The following is a 17,502-nucleotide window of genomic DNA, read 5'->3' as shown; positions in this document are numbered from 1 at the left end:
TCAATTATTAAGGGCCTGCCCTGTGTCAGAAATAATCCTAAAATACTACGTTCACAATATACTTGTTATCTCCTTCTCCCTTCTCTCTCACAGAAATACAACTTAATTTTTAGCTGAATACATCATAGTCCAGAATAACAGACGTTTCCCAGACACTCTGATATCTAGAGCTCTGAATTGATTTGGATCCTGCTAATCAGATGTACTCATGAGAGATTTGCAAGATAGAAATCATGCTTTTACTGCTTCTGCAATTCTACCACATGCTTGTTTCCCAATCCCCTGCCCCAGTTCAAGATTGCTTTATGATCTTGGTGGTTTCCCAATAGCTATAGGAATATCTGCATTGATGGCCCCACTCTGTTGTACTGTTCTCAAAGGATTCCTTGATTGTTTCTTCGGCCCTCCGACTGATTCTCTAAGCCATAACCAAATCTGTACTAAATCCCTTTATGATTAAACTAGGTAAAATGGATTCTGTTCTCTGCAAATGAACTCTGACCGATACAAAATTTGTAATGCAGAAGTGGAGTGCGGCCCTAAAGGATATTAATGTATGTTTCCTTGACTTAGCAGTCTGAGCAGCAGATGATGAGGACAGGTACAGCAGTGTGGAAAACTGGAGACCCTTGTTATTCAGTGGCAAAATATTTGATAAATTTGATAGTGGCCCAAAGTACCTTGGAAGGGAGATTACCTGCTGATCAAGCCTGTAGCTGTAGGTTAAATCATTGGAAAAATACATAACGGTGTAGGTTGTTTGCTTCTGCTACTTTCGGCAAAGTTTTACAAGAGAAACATGAACTATATCTAGATGTAGCCAGTCTTCAAAGAGAAATGAAAGGAATGTATTTCTGCTAAGGAAAAGACAGAGAATCTAAAGCTGTAGTAGAGAATCTCAACCTGTGGCAAAGAATCTAAAATATTTGTGAACCTAATAATTTGGTGCCTCACAGTGTTGAAAAAGTCAATTGTATCTGTACCACCACACTGAAGCAATAATAAGAGTTTGCTCTGAAGGAACACTCTAGCCTCAACTATTTACAAGCACCTCTCCAAAGCATTCTGGGCTAGACAATGAGAATCAGCCAGGTAGGATAGATCAGATTAAGGGTGTTGCTCTACCATTCAAGACCCTTATTTTAGGGCATTATGGTAGCCATCTGTACTAGTTGGCTAGGGCTGCTATAACAAAGTACCACAAACTGGGTGTCTTAGAAATTTATTGTCATACAGTTTTAGAGGCTAGAAGTTTGAGATCGAAGTGTTGGCAGGGTTGGTTTCCTGTGAGAGCTGTGAGAGAGAATCTGTTCCATGGCTCTCCTCTAGCTTCTGGCATTTTACTGGCAAGCTTTGGCCTTCCTTGGCTTGTGGATGCATCACCTTGATCTCTGCCTTCATCGTCACACGACATTCTCCCTGTGTGCATGTCTATGTCCAAATTTCACCTTTTTATAAGGACACAAGTCATACTGGATTAGGGCTCACCCCAATGACCTCATTTTAACTTGATATTCTCTGTAAAGACTCTGTCTCGAAATAAGGTCACACTCTGAGGTACTGGGGGTTAATAATCAAGCATATCTTTTTGCAGGGACACAATTTACCCATAAACATCACCATTAGGTTGAAAAGAAGCTATACAAAGCATAGCAGCTAACAACTAAAACCAGATATTCAGATTTAAATATATATATATATATAAAGTCTAGATGAGTTCTTTGGGTACAATTCTCACACTGGAACTGACCGGAAGAAAGTTTATGAGGAAACTCTTTACCAGAGAAACCATAAACCTGCCCTGCAAAAGCCTGACTGTTTGAGCAAAATGCAAACTTAAGTACCCAAACTTGCACCAGCAAAAAGCAGGATGTGAAAGTTTTGCAGATCCAAAAAGGGCAGACTCCCCAGTGCCCAATTCAGATGCAGTCAAGGAGGCTAGTGGAGAAGGAAGGACTTACAAGAAAACAAAACCAGTAGTCATGGAGATGAGAGAGGAACCAGAGGCTCTTGGATGGGCTAACCCAGAGAACTGTAGTAGTCTATTGCCAGGGCAGAGGTCTCTGAAATTCCTGCCCAGCACAATATTTTTTTCTTAAGGGAACTTTTTATTATAGTTTCTCTGTTCCTACTACACCACTGAAGTGTGTGTGTGTGTGCGTGTGTGTGTGTGTTGGGGATGGGGGGCATAACTTACCTGTCACTTCCTGGATCACCTGTCTACAGGTAGCCGCATCTGGACCTGATGGAGAGGACTTTGTATCACTCAGATATCCTGGCCTTTGAGCTCGATTCAGTCTCTGGATGGGACTTTAAGGTCATACCTCTTGGTAGGGTGGGAATTGTTCTCTATTTGGGAAAAAGGGCACTCACAGATCTCAGGGATGGAAATGGGTAGTCTATGGCAGACCTCTAGGTGTCCTCCAATAGCTCCTCTCTTTCTTTTAACCTATGGTAACAGAACCTCCGATATTTTTTATCTGGACACAAGACCACACCAAATAATACTGTATTTCTGAGCCTCCTCTGCAGCTACAGTACTAGTTGTGAGTTGTTTCTACCAATCAGATGCTTTCTTGGAATATTCAGAAGGCAAGAGGCAGCGTGAAGCTCTCTGATTTGCCTGTGGTGGCTTCTTGATCAAGGAGGCTTTCCTGATCATGGTAGAGGCAAAGTAGTTTTAGAACTGGTAAGCACAGCTGCAGCTTCCCAAATGGGCAAGTGGCTTCCCGAACGTAGAAGAGGCAGTAGGTCCCTACATAGAAGAGGCAGTAGGTCCTTTGGTGGCCTAGTTTTATGGTGTGACTCTCAGATTTATTTTTGAGTGTTCAAACTATAACCTATTTTATCAATCTTCCCTACAATTCTATAGGGCATTTAAGACTCTCTAGCAAATTACTTTTCTATTTAAACTAGCAGAGAGAGTCTGTTTATTGCAACTGAATGTGTCCAACACAGGTTGGAATTATTTTTCTCCTTTTATGGATGAAGAAACTAAGGCTTAGAGATAGTAGTGAGCTGGTAAACTTGCTCTGGTAAACTCGCTCTCTGTGGGGAAAAATGTGCTCTCATTTGTAGCATTTGCCACCATCTGTGGTAAGTACTCCTGCCATGGCTGATTTCAAGTCTCTAAAAGTTTAATGACTTGTGGGCAAAACTCCTGAAAATTTAACAGTTGGTTCTCACAAGTGGGCTCCTGCTCCAACACACCACCATTTAGAGAATTTAAGTAACTTAAAGGTATCAAGACAGTATTTAAGAAAAGATTGAAATTAGAATGATATTTATTCTGTCTGAAAAGCCATTATACTTTATCAAGAGATTGTTTGGCTGCCAACACAACACTAAACAGAAATTTACAACACATAGTATGAATGCCTTCAAGGTGTTCACTTCAAAGACTTAGTTAATGAGTGTTCAGATGGTAGTGGAGAAGTTTATAGTATTTTAAAGGCATTAGATATGATCTGGATGGGTAGTCATTACCAATTTTATTACATGCACATGACCTAAAAGGCATATAAACAGCTTAAGACCATCAAAGTTGCAGATAGGACTTAAGGAGTCAGGGAAATAATTCATAAATTGATAAATTCAAAGTCGGTGCTTCTTGACTTCTATGGAACTGAGTTTGCAGTTGAGGTAGTTTATACAACTGACCTACTAGAAAATTCCTGAAGACCACAAAGTAAATGGAAACTGGGCTTTAAGCACCTTTAGATTATCATAGTATTGCTTTTGGACATTAAATGAGCAATAAAGAAACTGATATTGTACTTTCTATTTTTCTAGGCGCTTGTGAAGAAATTTGATGTTCGTCTAATGAGTTGGACTTGGCCATTTGATCAAGTCTCCCAAGAACAGTGAAGCCAGGCATCTATTCTTCACCTCATTGTGACTGTAACTACTTGGCCAAGGCTCAGAAAAGACCTTAAAATGAGATGACAGATTTTATTTTTAGAATTTTGAGCAGAGAGCTAAATAATCTACTAAAATAAGAGACAAATTGTGCAAATGCACACAATAATGAACACTTCATAGATCTTAGCATTCAAAAATTATAAGGTGAGAGTAACAGGAAAGAGAAGTACAGAGGAAAGGAGATGGATAAAGAAAGATGTGACAGGAAGGCTCAGGCATAGGCCTTCTCCATTCCTTGAACATACCCAGCAAGCCCTGCCATGCCCCAGGCACTCAGGAGGCGCTGCAGCAGCCAGGGACGGGCTGTGTGCTCTCAGGGACTTATTGATAGGAAGATGTGGTGAATTCTTCTCTAGATCAAGTGACCAAAGAGGTTTTGCCTTCGAATATTGCAAGATCACAAAGTAAAATAAGGTTAGAGATAGTTCTCAAATTTGCTATTTCTTTATATGGTAAGAATATAATTCAAGAAGGCGAAACATTTTGAGACTAAGAGAATTCCTTATAAAGTAATGTGAAGTTATATGAATCCTGTTCTTCCTTAGATATAATTGCTTTAGAAAATATTTCCCCTGGTTTCCTTCTATCATCTATGAAGAAATCCTTATTGAGTAATCAGAAAACATTACTGCTTAACAAGTGAGAACAAATGCTAAGAAAATGGAGATTTTAAGGATAAATGTGAAGACAATTTTATCTAAAAATGCCACTGCTTTAAAGATAAAGACTGATTTTAATTCCCACAAAATCAGTCACTAAGTGTGATAGATTCTTTTTTTTTTAATATTTCTTCCACCCACCCTGATATCTGCATTCCTCTGTCACCACCACAGCTTCATGTTTGTAGTGTTATATCAGAATCCTAATGGTATGGAACACATTTCCCTACTTCCCGTCCTTCTCAGCTCAAATCTTTCCTCTACACTAGTTCCTGACTAATTTTCCTAAATCACTGCTTTTATGAGGCAATCCTCTTCCACAAACTAATGATCCACAATGTGATTTATTAAAGCATAATGGAAATTTGTCCCAAATCAGAAAGAGCTGAGATGTCCAACAATAGAGGATGGTTAAATATAATTTGGTGTATCACTAAAATATTATGCAGTCATTAAGAACATATTATAGAAAAAAATTATTGATCTGGAGAAAATATTTGCACATTATTTGAATAAGAAGAGCATGAAACAAGCCCCCTAGCAGGCTGTGCAAATTCTATAAAAGGAAGTGAATACTCTTTAACTCAAAATTTTTGCTTCTGGGAATTTATCTAAATACTAAAGAATGATAATCTAATAATGGTAAATGATATGTAAATACTAAAGAAAATACTAAAGAATGGGTGCAAAGATTCCAAGTTCATCTTCTTCCAAGAATTGTTTTTAAGGGCGTAAAAATTAGAAACAACCTACAAGTCCAAAAATATAGGATTGAATTTCTGTTTGCAATCAAGATACAGTAACAAAAGACATATAAAGTATGTTCTCTGACCACAATGGAATTAAATTAGAAATCAATAACAGAAAGTTACCTGGACAAACCCCAAATATTTGGAAATTACATACTTTTAAATAACACACAGGTGAAAAAGGAAGTCAAAAGTGAAATTAGAAAAAAATTTTAACTGAATAAAAATGAAAATATAGCATATGAAAATTTATGATGTACAGCTAAAGCAGTAATTAGGGGGAATATTTTTGCTCTAAACACCCATACTAAAAAAGAAGAAAGATCTAGAGTCAATGACATCAGCTTCCACCTTAAGAATCAAGAAAAATTTCAAATTCCTTAAAAGATACAAACTGCCAGCCTTATTCAAGAAGAAATAGACAACCTAAAGAGCCCTGTATCTATTAAAGACATTGAACTTGGAATTTTAAGCCTTCCCACGAAGAAATTCCATTCTCAGATGCCTTCATTGGTGAATCCTACAAACATTTCAGGAAGAAATAATATTTCAACCCAAACTCCTTCAGAAAATTGAAGACTTCTCAATTCATTCTATGAGGCCAGCATTTCTATGCTCCTAAAAACAGAAAAAGGCTTTATAAGAAAACTACAGAACAATATCCCTCATGAACGTAGAGACAACAATTCTTACCAAATTTTAACACTCAGATCTAACACTATATTGGAAAGATAATACATCGTGACAAAGTGGGGTTTATCTCAGGAGTTAAAAGTTAGTTTAACATTCAAAAACCAATCAATGTAATTCACCATGTTAACAGACTAAAAAATATGATCATCTCAATAGATGAAGAAAACATATTTGACAAATACTCAACATCTGATCCTGATGAAAACACGGGCAAACTAGGAATAGAAGAAACATCCTCAACCTGATAAAGAGCAGCTACAAAAACTGTACTGCTAACATCACACTTAGTGATGAAAGACGAAATGCTTTCTCCTAAGATGAGGAAACAGGCAAGAATGTCTACTCTCCCCGCTTCTCTTCCACATTGTACTAGAGGTTTTAGCCAAATCAACTAGGCAAGAATGAGAAATAAAAGACTTCCAGATTGGAGATGAAGAAGTAAAATTGTCTTTATTCACAAATGGCATGATCATCTATATAGAAAATCCTATGGAATCTATACATCTATATATTTACTAGAGCTAATCAGTTAGTTTAGCAAGATTGGAAGATGCAAAATCAATATACTAGCAACAAACGATTGGAAATTGAAATTAAAATAACAGTACCATTTATAATAGCATAAAAATATGAACTACTTAGAGATAAATATGATAAAAAATGTACAAGACCTGTACACTGCAAACTGTAAGACATACTGAAAGAAACTAAAGAACTCCTAAATAAACAGAGATAAATGTCATGTTTATGGATAAAATACCAATTCTTCCCAATTTGGTCTATAGATAGAACATAATCCCAATTAAAATCGCAACAGGCTCATTTGTAGATGTTGACAGCTAATTCTAAACTTCATGTGGAAATAGGACATAGAATAGCCAAAACAACTTTAAAAAAGAGTAACAAATTTGGCTAACTTCTATTACCTGACTTCAAGTCTTAGTATAAAGTTACTTTGATCAAGATTATAATATTGAATAGAGACCCACACACACACGGTTACTGATTTTCTACAAAGACGCAAAGGCAATTCAAAAATATGAAATTGAGTAAATTATAGGATGCAGCCAATAAATTTTGTTGTAAAAATATGTGTCAACATAGCAAGATGTTCATGATATATTAAAAGAAAACTATAAGGTCTAAAACAGTTTGTAAATCATTATTCTATTTTTGAATGGGATCTATGTGTTTTCTTCAAAAGGATACATATACATACATACACACATAATAAAAGTGATCATTAATAGTAGGAGCTTGGAATTGCTTATAATTTTAGTTTTGCTTTTAGTGTTTATGCTTCTATTTTATTTATTTACAAGAGACATATATTGTAATAAAAGACAAAACCAAAACATTAAAATACTATATAATTATTATGTAAGGGGTAATAATATTATTTTTTGGAAAAAATGTATGTGTATAATATAAAGACGGGAAGATATATTCCAACTATTAACAAAGAGAGGTGGAATTACAGATAGGATTTTAGCTTTGTGTCTTTCTTGCTTTCCAAGATGGAAGGAAGATGTGTTTTCCACATTGAGCACATCTTCCTTTTGAAAAATTACAAAAGCAATAAATATTATTTTTTAAACTCTCAATAACTCTTTACAGCCACTTGGCTAAAGATCTAACTTCTTAATGTGATGTTAAGATCCTCCATGAACAATACGGCCTAAACTGACCTTTCTGACTTGCCTCTCTTCCCATGCAAGGCCTCCTGTTCTCCACTTCATTCACCTGCTCCGGTCCCTGCACCCACACTCCCTCACTTCCTCCATTGCACTGCTGCCTTTGATCCTGCTGTGCCTTCTTCCTTGGGCCATGCTTCCTCCTCTGTGCCTTTCCACTTCACACCAATGTTTGAAGTCAAGTTCCTGCTGTCTCTGAAATTTCTCTGAGAAATCCCTTTCACCGAGTTCCATCCCTGAATTCCTATGGCACCTCTGTCTTTCCCATACATTTGAAACTTAACCACATTCTAGTTAAAGGATTAGCAAACTTCAGATTAGTGGGGAGCCTTTTTGATTCCACAGGAATCAAATAACGTACATATTTATCCTATGCTAAACAGACTTAAGGTTCTGGAGCCAGACTGATGGATTTTAAATCTTGGCTTTACCAGTTAATAGGTGGTTGATCTTGGGGCAAATTATTTTACTTCTCTTTATCTCAGTTTTCTCTTTTAAAAGATGGGTATAATAAGAGAATTTGCCTCATAGCTCTATTGTGGGATAAATGAGTAGCACTGAAAAGCATTAGAATATTGTCTGGAGCATAGTAAGCACTCAATAGATGTTAGCTGTTTTTTTATAATAACTGTTATTATCATCACAACCTCAGAACCAAGTCTCAGTCCTATGTGTCCATTTGGAAAACCCCAAAATTTAAGGATTTTAGAAAGCATTCTGAAATGACCACTATATTTGAGTTTCTCATATTCAGTTTCCTCAGTTAATCTAAGATTTCTCATATGTTATCAACTCTAAGCAGTATGTAGACAGCAAATAAAGTTAGAATGTAGAGCTAATATTTGAGAGAAAATTAAATCTCCTATTGCAAAGCCCAATTTTGATCACTAGGTGGCTATAAAACACTAGCTATGATTTTTTTTAATCAACCTCAAGAAACTTGTAATTTAAAGAAATGTTCCCTATTTCACATTTACTTGCCTAATTTCTAATTTCTCCCTTATCAGATAGGAAGGAAGAAGAAAAAGGAAACCAGGAGCCAGAACTCGTCCTCTTAGAGCCCAGAAGCCTTGGTCAGAGGAGACAGTCAGTATTTTGGGGACCTCTCTAGCTTGGCTGCACACCCAGAAAACAAGAAGCTGGGAAAAGGTATGTTCTATAAGAGGCTCTGCCTCCATAACCTGTGCACTCTGGACGCAGGGAATCTTGATTTTTCCTCCCCATTGCTACCTAACAATACAGGAAGGCTTCTTTAACTCCAGCCTTCCACTGGCTAACTGTTCCTTAGGTGATAGCAATGCTGTGGTCTGACATGCTAAGACACAGGCAGCCAGCAGGAAGATGGAGGCAGAAGAGAGGTTTAAAGCTAGGAGGTTATCAGCAACTCATCTGAGCAGCCTGTGCAAGTTCTAGGGAAGGCCTGAGTACCTAGTGGTCCGTGATCTAATTTGCCAATACAAAATATTATTAGTCTCTGTATCTGCAGGTCCTAAACATTCAGATTTAAAATACAGGGCTGTCCATTGTATTTAAAGTTCTAGATTATATTTTCCCCAAGATGGCTGTCATTTCTTGCCTAGGAACAGCTCCTCTTTGGACTTGCAAGAAGAATGACTCTATGGCTCTTGCTGCTGCCTCTGCCTGCCACACTTGTGGAGCTGGGGAGAGAATCACATTCCATTCTCCTTTTGTTAGTGGGGAGGTGGGAAAGGGAAGAGTAACTTCCAGATTGAGGTCAAGTCTCCAACTAGTCTAAACATGGGCTGCATTCTTCTGTAACACTACAAACGTTCTCTATGGAGGCAACTTCTCAGAAGGATTACTTTTTCTATTATTATTGTGGCAAAACATGCAAAACCTAAAATTTACTATCTCAACCATTTGTAATTGTACGGTTCCGGGGCATTAAGTACATTTGCAAATTGTGCAACCATCACCATTACCCATTTCCAGAACTTTTTCATCATCCCAAACAGAAAATTTATATGCATTAGATAATAACTCCCCATTACCTCCTCCCTCAGGGGATTACTTTTAAACAGTTTTATTGCCCACAAAACCTGTGGCTATGTTTACATCTCTTTTTAAGGACTTTATCATTTCCTTTATTTAATAAACATTAACTAGGCAACTATACTGGGTAGAGTGTTAGAGATGGATCATCAAATAAATACCAATTCTTTACCTGAAGGAGCTTGCAATGAACAGAGATAGAAACATAAATAAATGATATCGATACAATGTGATAAATGCTGTGAGGGAAAGGGAAGAAGAGAACTGGCTAGAGATCTAGAGTTCATGGAACACAAACTGTCAGACTGCACCAAGTGCTTATGCATATTATTTCTATTCATGAAAGCCCTACGAAGTAGTGACTGTTATTCCATCTTGCAGATAAGGAATCTGAAACCTAGAATGATCCAGCAAGTTGCCCACAGACACTCAGGGCAGTTTAGAGGGGAAGAACTAAACAGATAAGTAGGAGTTATGAGTTCTAATCCAGACTGTGTAATTGGCCAGTTTTGTACATTTAGGTTTGTGCTTATAGTTCTCTGGATCTTAGTTTCCTTCTATAAAATGGCAAAACTATACTAGAAGACCTCTTAGGACTTTTTCATCAAGAAGACGGAAAAGACTGAGTGGACATTGGAGAGTTCTACTCACAGATCTGAAGAGGAAACAGACTGAAGGGAATTCTGCATTTTTGGACTCAATGTGGGAGTGCCCCAGAACAGAGTCTTGATTAGCTGAGTGGGCGGTCCTTTGGGATCACAGAATTAAGGCTTCTAAATCAGTTTGGGACTCAAAATCTACTTTACAGAGGAGGTTGGACTTGGTCTGGTAAATTTCGTTGAGATATTCATTTATGTTTTCTGCCTGAATTTTTCCTTTTTCCTTTTGCCCTATTCAGACAGTTAGCCAACTCTACTTCCTTGCCCCAGGGTAGGACTGTGGCAGGGTGGTTTGTATTCAAACCTACTCACCCAGGAGATTATATGGAGGGAGGAGAGGGAAATAGGAATAGGAGGAAATTGAGGATGTAGGTCTTGGAAGATTCCTCCAGCCTGGGAAGGAGAAAGTAGAAGACAATAGGTGGTGTTCTCAGAAGTGAACCAAACTGTGTCCTGGCACTGCTGATGGGGTGGAGGTGGAAAAATCTCAGACACGAGTGCACACAAGGTGGGGTACACCCAGAGAGGACTGTAGCCTCACATACGTGACAAATATGGGTAGATCTCCCCAAATACAGAGTAGAACATGATGCTTCTAGGCCTTTGCCAAGACTGTGCTTTCTGCCTGGTCCCATCTTGTCTACTTGTTGACTTTCTATTGTCAGAGCAAAATTGCACCAGACGAAGTTAAACCGGCAAGGAAGACTATATTCAAACTTATTGCAATAGGGGAGAGAAACCAGAAGCAAGTCTGAACTCAACTCCATGGAATCAAAGGGGAGGAGGGTTTTTAGGAGCAAGGTGAGCTAGTGGAAAAGTACTGGAGGACATTAGGGATAGATTGATCAAGGGGATGTGTCCAGCACATTGAGTTATTCCTGAGTTTGTAAATGTTTTTCTCTGTGATTAGGCTACATAATCACAGAGTGGTGCCATGGAAGTTAGGCTCCTATCCTCCTAGAGACTGGAAGATAGGGGTGCTATAGTCTTTGATGATTACCTTTCAAAAGGATGGCTCCCAGGTTCTTGATAAAGACAGTCCTAGGTTGTAAAACTGGCAAGGGCTTCTAAGAAGATTCACATCTCAAAAGGACCCAGAAAGAATTTACAATTACAAGTTTTCTAAAGTAAATGCTCTAAGAAAAGGGAGGTCAGGGGCCTAGAGTCAGAAGCAAGCATTTTTAAAGTTTAGTCAAGCTGAGGGGAACCTTAAGGCCCTCTTCTTCACTGTTTATCTTTAAATTCCACTTTTTGTCACTGAAAATATGACACATTTTCTGATTGTCTTTCTTTCACCCATCCCCAATTTTTTACTCCACAATCTATAGAAATTCTGATTCTTGTTCCCATATCCATCCCTGATACATATATGGAACTGAATTGCAAGCATTGATTTACGTGTTTGAGATATTTGAGGCAGGGACAATATCCTTTCCTTCGGTGAGGAAAATGATGATCACATGGTTGGAAATGCCAAATAAATATTTGCTAAACTGGAGTAAATCTTACCAACTCCATAGGCTTTTCCAACAATTTTCAGTGATTTGAACTTTCCATCAAACTGGTTAACTGCATCAACCAATGCACTTACTTTTCTCCCACCCATTCGCCACTTGTTTTTTGTGTTTTGTTTTTTGTTAATTTGAATAGTTTTCTTGTGTCCTTAAGTTAAGTGACCAGAATTCTAATGTGACACACTACCACTCAGTTTGAGCCCAGGTCAGCGACTGGATAATTTTTAGTCAAATTTTCATAGTTTTGGCAGTAAGTTTTCCACTTTCTCTGTTAGCAACACTCATGGATGATGAGAACAAAGAAGAACCCTCATGGCTTTGATGGTTACTCCTTGAAAAAGAATTTGAATAACAAAATGGCTCCCAATTGCCCATCAGCTAAAAAACTGCACCTCAAATAGTTCTATCTGTGGTTTTATGTAGGCTGATCTTTGTCTTCACACAGTGAAGGGAAGACTTGAAGACATGGTTTGCACTGATTTCAAATTCCCTCTTCAAATGACTCCCTAATAGGAGGAAACAATCTTTTGGTCTGAATTATCCAGAACTAGTATCTGTTTTGATTAAATCCATCAGACAATTTCTAGTTAGCTCTTAGCTGTAATCCTATTTAGCCATCCAGATGGCTGCAAGTGCTATGCCAATGTGCTTTTTCTTATTGTCTTGTTGACCAGACACAGCCTAACTATTACCCTGCATTTCAATTGGCTCACACACAAAATAAATATGGATTATTATATGGTTGTGGTTGTTTTTACATCAGCCAAGGGCTTTATTCTACTCCTGAGACTTAATGTAGGCAATTGTGAACCAACAATTGTTCACTACAGTAGCATTTTGTACATAGCACCAGTAGGTTACTATGTGGATCCTCTTCACATGAAAGAGTTAATGTGTTTCTAAAAATTCTTAGTTGCCAATTCTCAGAAAGTCAATTATGTCCAGACCACCAGATGACAAGGAAATAACATCATGTACAAGTCTAATGATAAAGTACATCCAAATTCATTTTGCTCTGGCTAGAACATATGATTTTTTCTAAATACAATGAGGATAGGGTCTTTCGAAATAAACCATACTTAAAATATGGGCCACTGTTTTGCAAATCGCTCTCCCTTACATCCCTCCATTTCTCCACTGCCTCACATCTCTTAATTACCGTGTATTTTTAATATAATTATCTAATTTGTTCACATGGAGATTGATGTAATATACATCTAGGTTGAAAAGCAGTTGCATGATAAATATATATGAGAAGATAGACTCTCAAGGGAAGAATACGTAAGATGTTTTTCAGCACTTTTAAGTCTGAGACTCTGGTTGGTGTCATGTTGGTGAGAGTCTTGTTATTTATATTGGTTTTTAAAATATTTTCTCCTAAATATTTTTGGTATAAGGAAAAGAGAGAAGTGTACACATTTAGATGATAAAAATCCCTCTGTTCTTATGCAGCTGATATCTTATTAATTTGGTGTGGCATTGGACTCTGGTGCCAGTAAAGCATTGCCACTGAAACATTCTACTAAGTCTGGTTCATGGTATCTCATATCTTTGTGTGTCCTTCATGTTTAAGATTTTTGTTTGTACACATAGAGGTTTGGAATGATGTCATTAATAAATTGTATCTCTAGTTCTCTCAGGGAAAAGGTCATGTCTCTACAAGGCCATTGAACCAATTGATTGAATTAGCTTTGCATGAAATTCAATTCAGTTAAGATAGCTGAAACTGCCACGATTAACCATTTCTCAATCTGTGTATCTGCTGTACAGGAGAAAAGAATAATCTAACAAAGATAATCATCACAGTCCTGTTTTTCTCAAGGAGGAAGTTGCGTGGTATGCACATGGCAATCATTAAATAAAGGAGACAAAATTTAATACATTTAGTATCAATAATAAAATAATTATCTTACAATTAAAAATCTATCATGAAAACAAAGCCCTTACCCATAGATAGATAAGAGAGACAAGTAGGCTAAGAGATGTCAATTTTCTTTAAGTCTGATTCTAGACAGATATATAAGCAAATTATTCCTCTTTCTAAGTGTGCTAACATGGAAAGTTATTTCTGGTCATTTGACCCTTGTTCATCAGTGCCCTCCTCTGTAAAATGAGAATAAAACCATCTGCCTCTTAAGGCTGATGTGAGCATTAAATAAGACATTATATAAAGCGCATAAGCAAAATGATTGGTGCATATTAAATTCTCAGTAAGTACTAGCCATTATTAATTTTGTTATTAATTAGGAGAGAAAAGGGCATGAGAAGATAGGTGAAATGTCATTACCCAATGCCTACTGGAGAACTATGGAAATCGGGAAATCAAGGATTCATTGTTCCCTTAGCTCTCAAGTTGGCTGTGAGTAATGACATTTCCTCTTCCTTCTTCAGACATTTCCCTTGATTTTCCTCTTCTTGCAGAAATCAACAAAGGTATTCCAACTTCTAAATCCCATTCTTATTTTCTTATTAACCACAGATCTCTAGCCCTGGCCTGCTTTCCTTTCCTCTTGGTTACTGCCACTACCCGTATTGTCCCTGGATGTCTTGTTCCTTCTAATCTGCTGGAGTAGGAGCATGGACTCCCCACCTCCTTCCTTCATTTCTGGCCTGAAAGTATGAGACACCTGCAATGGTATATAAGCATAAGGGAGGATCGCATATGTAGGAAAATAAATGTAGCTTAATACAGCTTTCACTGAAGCAAAGAGGTAAGGGACGAAGCTAGAGGAGGGAGAGGGGGTCAGATTGTGGAAGGCCTGTAAGGTTCTGCTGAGAAGGTGGATTTTATCCTGAAGGCAAGAGTGAGCCAATGAGGTACAATTTAAGCCAGGAGGGACCTGATCATATTTTCATTTTATGAGGACTTGGTCTATAGCATTGAGAATGGGTTGAGAGACCAGATCATTTAACAGAAATTATAAGAGCCTCTAAAGAGCTGTGATAATGAGGATGGAAAGAAGAAATCAATATGGGGAGACATTAAGAAGGCAAATTCACCAGGACATGGTAGCTCACAAGAGGTGGGAAATAAAGGGCAGAAGAGGTCAAGGACTTCTGGCTTGGAAGACTAAGTGTACGATGGACATAATAAGAGGAGCCAGTTGTGGAAAAAGAGAATAAGTTGATTTTGGGGTGTTTGTGTAATATTCAAGTGAAGATGTGAAGCTCTCCAATGGGCACCTAGATAGATATGTCTAGAACTCCACTGAAAGTTATGAGCTGCAGATACAGATTTGGGAATTATTAGTATATGAAGATTCCCAGCAATAATGCAGAAAGGGAGCAGAAGGAGGTAGAAAAGAGGATCCTGGGAATCATCAACACTAAAGGGAAAGGCAAAGCAAGAGGGACAGCTGAAAACCAGGAAAGACATGTTCACAAGCCATGGGATGAGATGATTTTAGGAAGAGAGGAAGGGTCAGCCATGTTGAAAGGATTGGTTCTCATTTTGTTGAGAAACTTAAACAGCTGTGGAAAATTACCAAAGATAATGGAGTAGGATGTTGTGGAAGCTCATCTGTTTGATGTTTTATTCAATTCAATGCACATTTGTTAGACTACTCCTCTGTTCCTAACAGCGTGTTGGAGAAAAATATAATCTAGATATAGTTTCGGTACTCAGAATGCTTAAGCTCTAAGAGCAGACCCTAAAGGCAAATATGAAAAATAATTAGAAAAGATTCATGTAAGAAAAACCATATATTTTGGACTGAATACTTCAAGTTTCACTTGAGTATTTATGTTTCTTTAGATAGAGCCTTACCTCTGCTATGTCAAAAATATGACCAAAGAATGGAAATATTAATTAAATAGACTCTGCAATATCAAATTTAAAAAATACCAAGTTATTTTGGAGTCCTAGATAGAGTAATGATATATTCCTATTTGGCATTATACCATAGTTTGATTTGGCATTTTATTTTATAGTAGCAGATCTTATGAACATTTAAATGCTTCCTATTTATATTTATTAAAATGTTATGTGTCATTGTTATGATTTTTAAAGGGACTTTGAAAAAATTCTAAATCAAACAATCTGTTTCTGCAGGACCTATTTCTCTAGTATTTGTATTTATCACGTTCCTACATTTTACATTGAAGAGCATACAAATAGAAATCAAAGAACTTCATTATTAACTTAATTACCTCTTTGAAGAAACTGCTGAGAACATTTATCAATTATGAATGTAGTGAGGAAGGAATGTGGAATGAGGAATTGAAAAACCGGGTTTTCATTGTCAACTCAATCACTTACTATTTGGGTAACTTACAGCATGTCACTCAACTGCTCTGAACCTAAGTATTCTTGTTTATAAAAGGGTAGTAACAGCACAATATCAAATAAATATGTGAAATTGCTTTACAAACTATAAATTCCTGTATAAACATTTATCATATTATCATTATTATTTCCTTGAGAAAAAGGTTACTATGAAAAAAATTTTCAAATATGGACTGCCAGTTGAGGCTTATCGATGAATACTTGCATCAGTTTCAATGATGTATAGAATCATTACCAAGTTGTAGATGGACTCACCAAAGAACCAATGCTTCTTGGTAGTAAATGGAATAGAAATAGTTTATTAGGGCATTTTACTGATTTTAATGACCAGATATCACTCTTTGGCACTTGACATTGATGATAGATAAAAGAATTAATTGATACTCAAATCAATTAGATAACTGAAGTCTTGAAATTTTTTTAACCCATTTCATATATAGGAATATATGTCCTAGCTTGGATAGATAGATATAGATAGGATATATTCTTATGGCATAATTACATCAATTTTCATCAATATTTTTACCAAATCTTTTGATTTAAGAAAGACAGAAATTGAAGAAAGAAAGTGAGAAAGATGTAGATAAGAGAATAACACTTTGAATAATTTTGAATATGGGGCAACATATTTACCACAGAATCATTGAATCTTAGAGTTGGAAGGAATCTTAGATGTTGTATATTCACGCCCTCCACTGGATTCCATATCAGTGGTTTTCCGGCCTCTCCTTGCACACAGAATAGGAGAGTAAATATTCTACAAAGTAACCCATTCTTTTTTGCTTTTTTAAATAATTTTTCTCTTCCACTTTTAAACAAAATTAATTTGAGAAAATTCATCTTTATATTGAGCTGAAATATCATCTTAATACTTTTTGAAGTTTTTGTAGATGTAGATAACATTTTATGGGGCAAGAGTATCATTCATTCACTCATTTACTGAACAATTATTACCACTTACCAGCTGGAATTCGTAAAAGTAGACCCCACTCACAAGCCAGGGTGCAGTCAAGTTTGAGATACATACAACTCAATAGTAATTGTTATCTTCCAACACCAAACCCCCAACTTTGCAGGAAAAATCTCTTGCCCTACAACAAATCTAATTGCTTCTCCTGAAACACTTCCCTGAGTTGATTTTGCAATTGAGACTTTATCATATTTTCTTGTTATTTACCCAAACAAAGTATTAAGGTAATATAGGCATATCCAGAGGGTAGCAGGCAAATAAAAACAATTCCTATCCTTTCCCTTAGAGACGTTCTCTAGCTCTGTATACACAATAAAGAGTAGAATTGTCAAACCTGTGATAATT

Source organism: Ceratotherium simum, chromosome 4 (genome assembly GCF_057802395.1).
Source record: "Ceratotherium simum simum isolate JZ-2026a chromosome 4, ASM5780239v1, whole genome shotgun sequence".
Taxonomy (NCBI): Eukaryota; Metazoa; Chordata; class Mammalia; order Perissodactyla; family Rhinocerotidae; genus Ceratotherium; species Ceratotherium simum.
The sequence above is the reverse complement of the archived record's forward strand: the minus strand, read 5'-3'. Positions refer to the sequence as shown.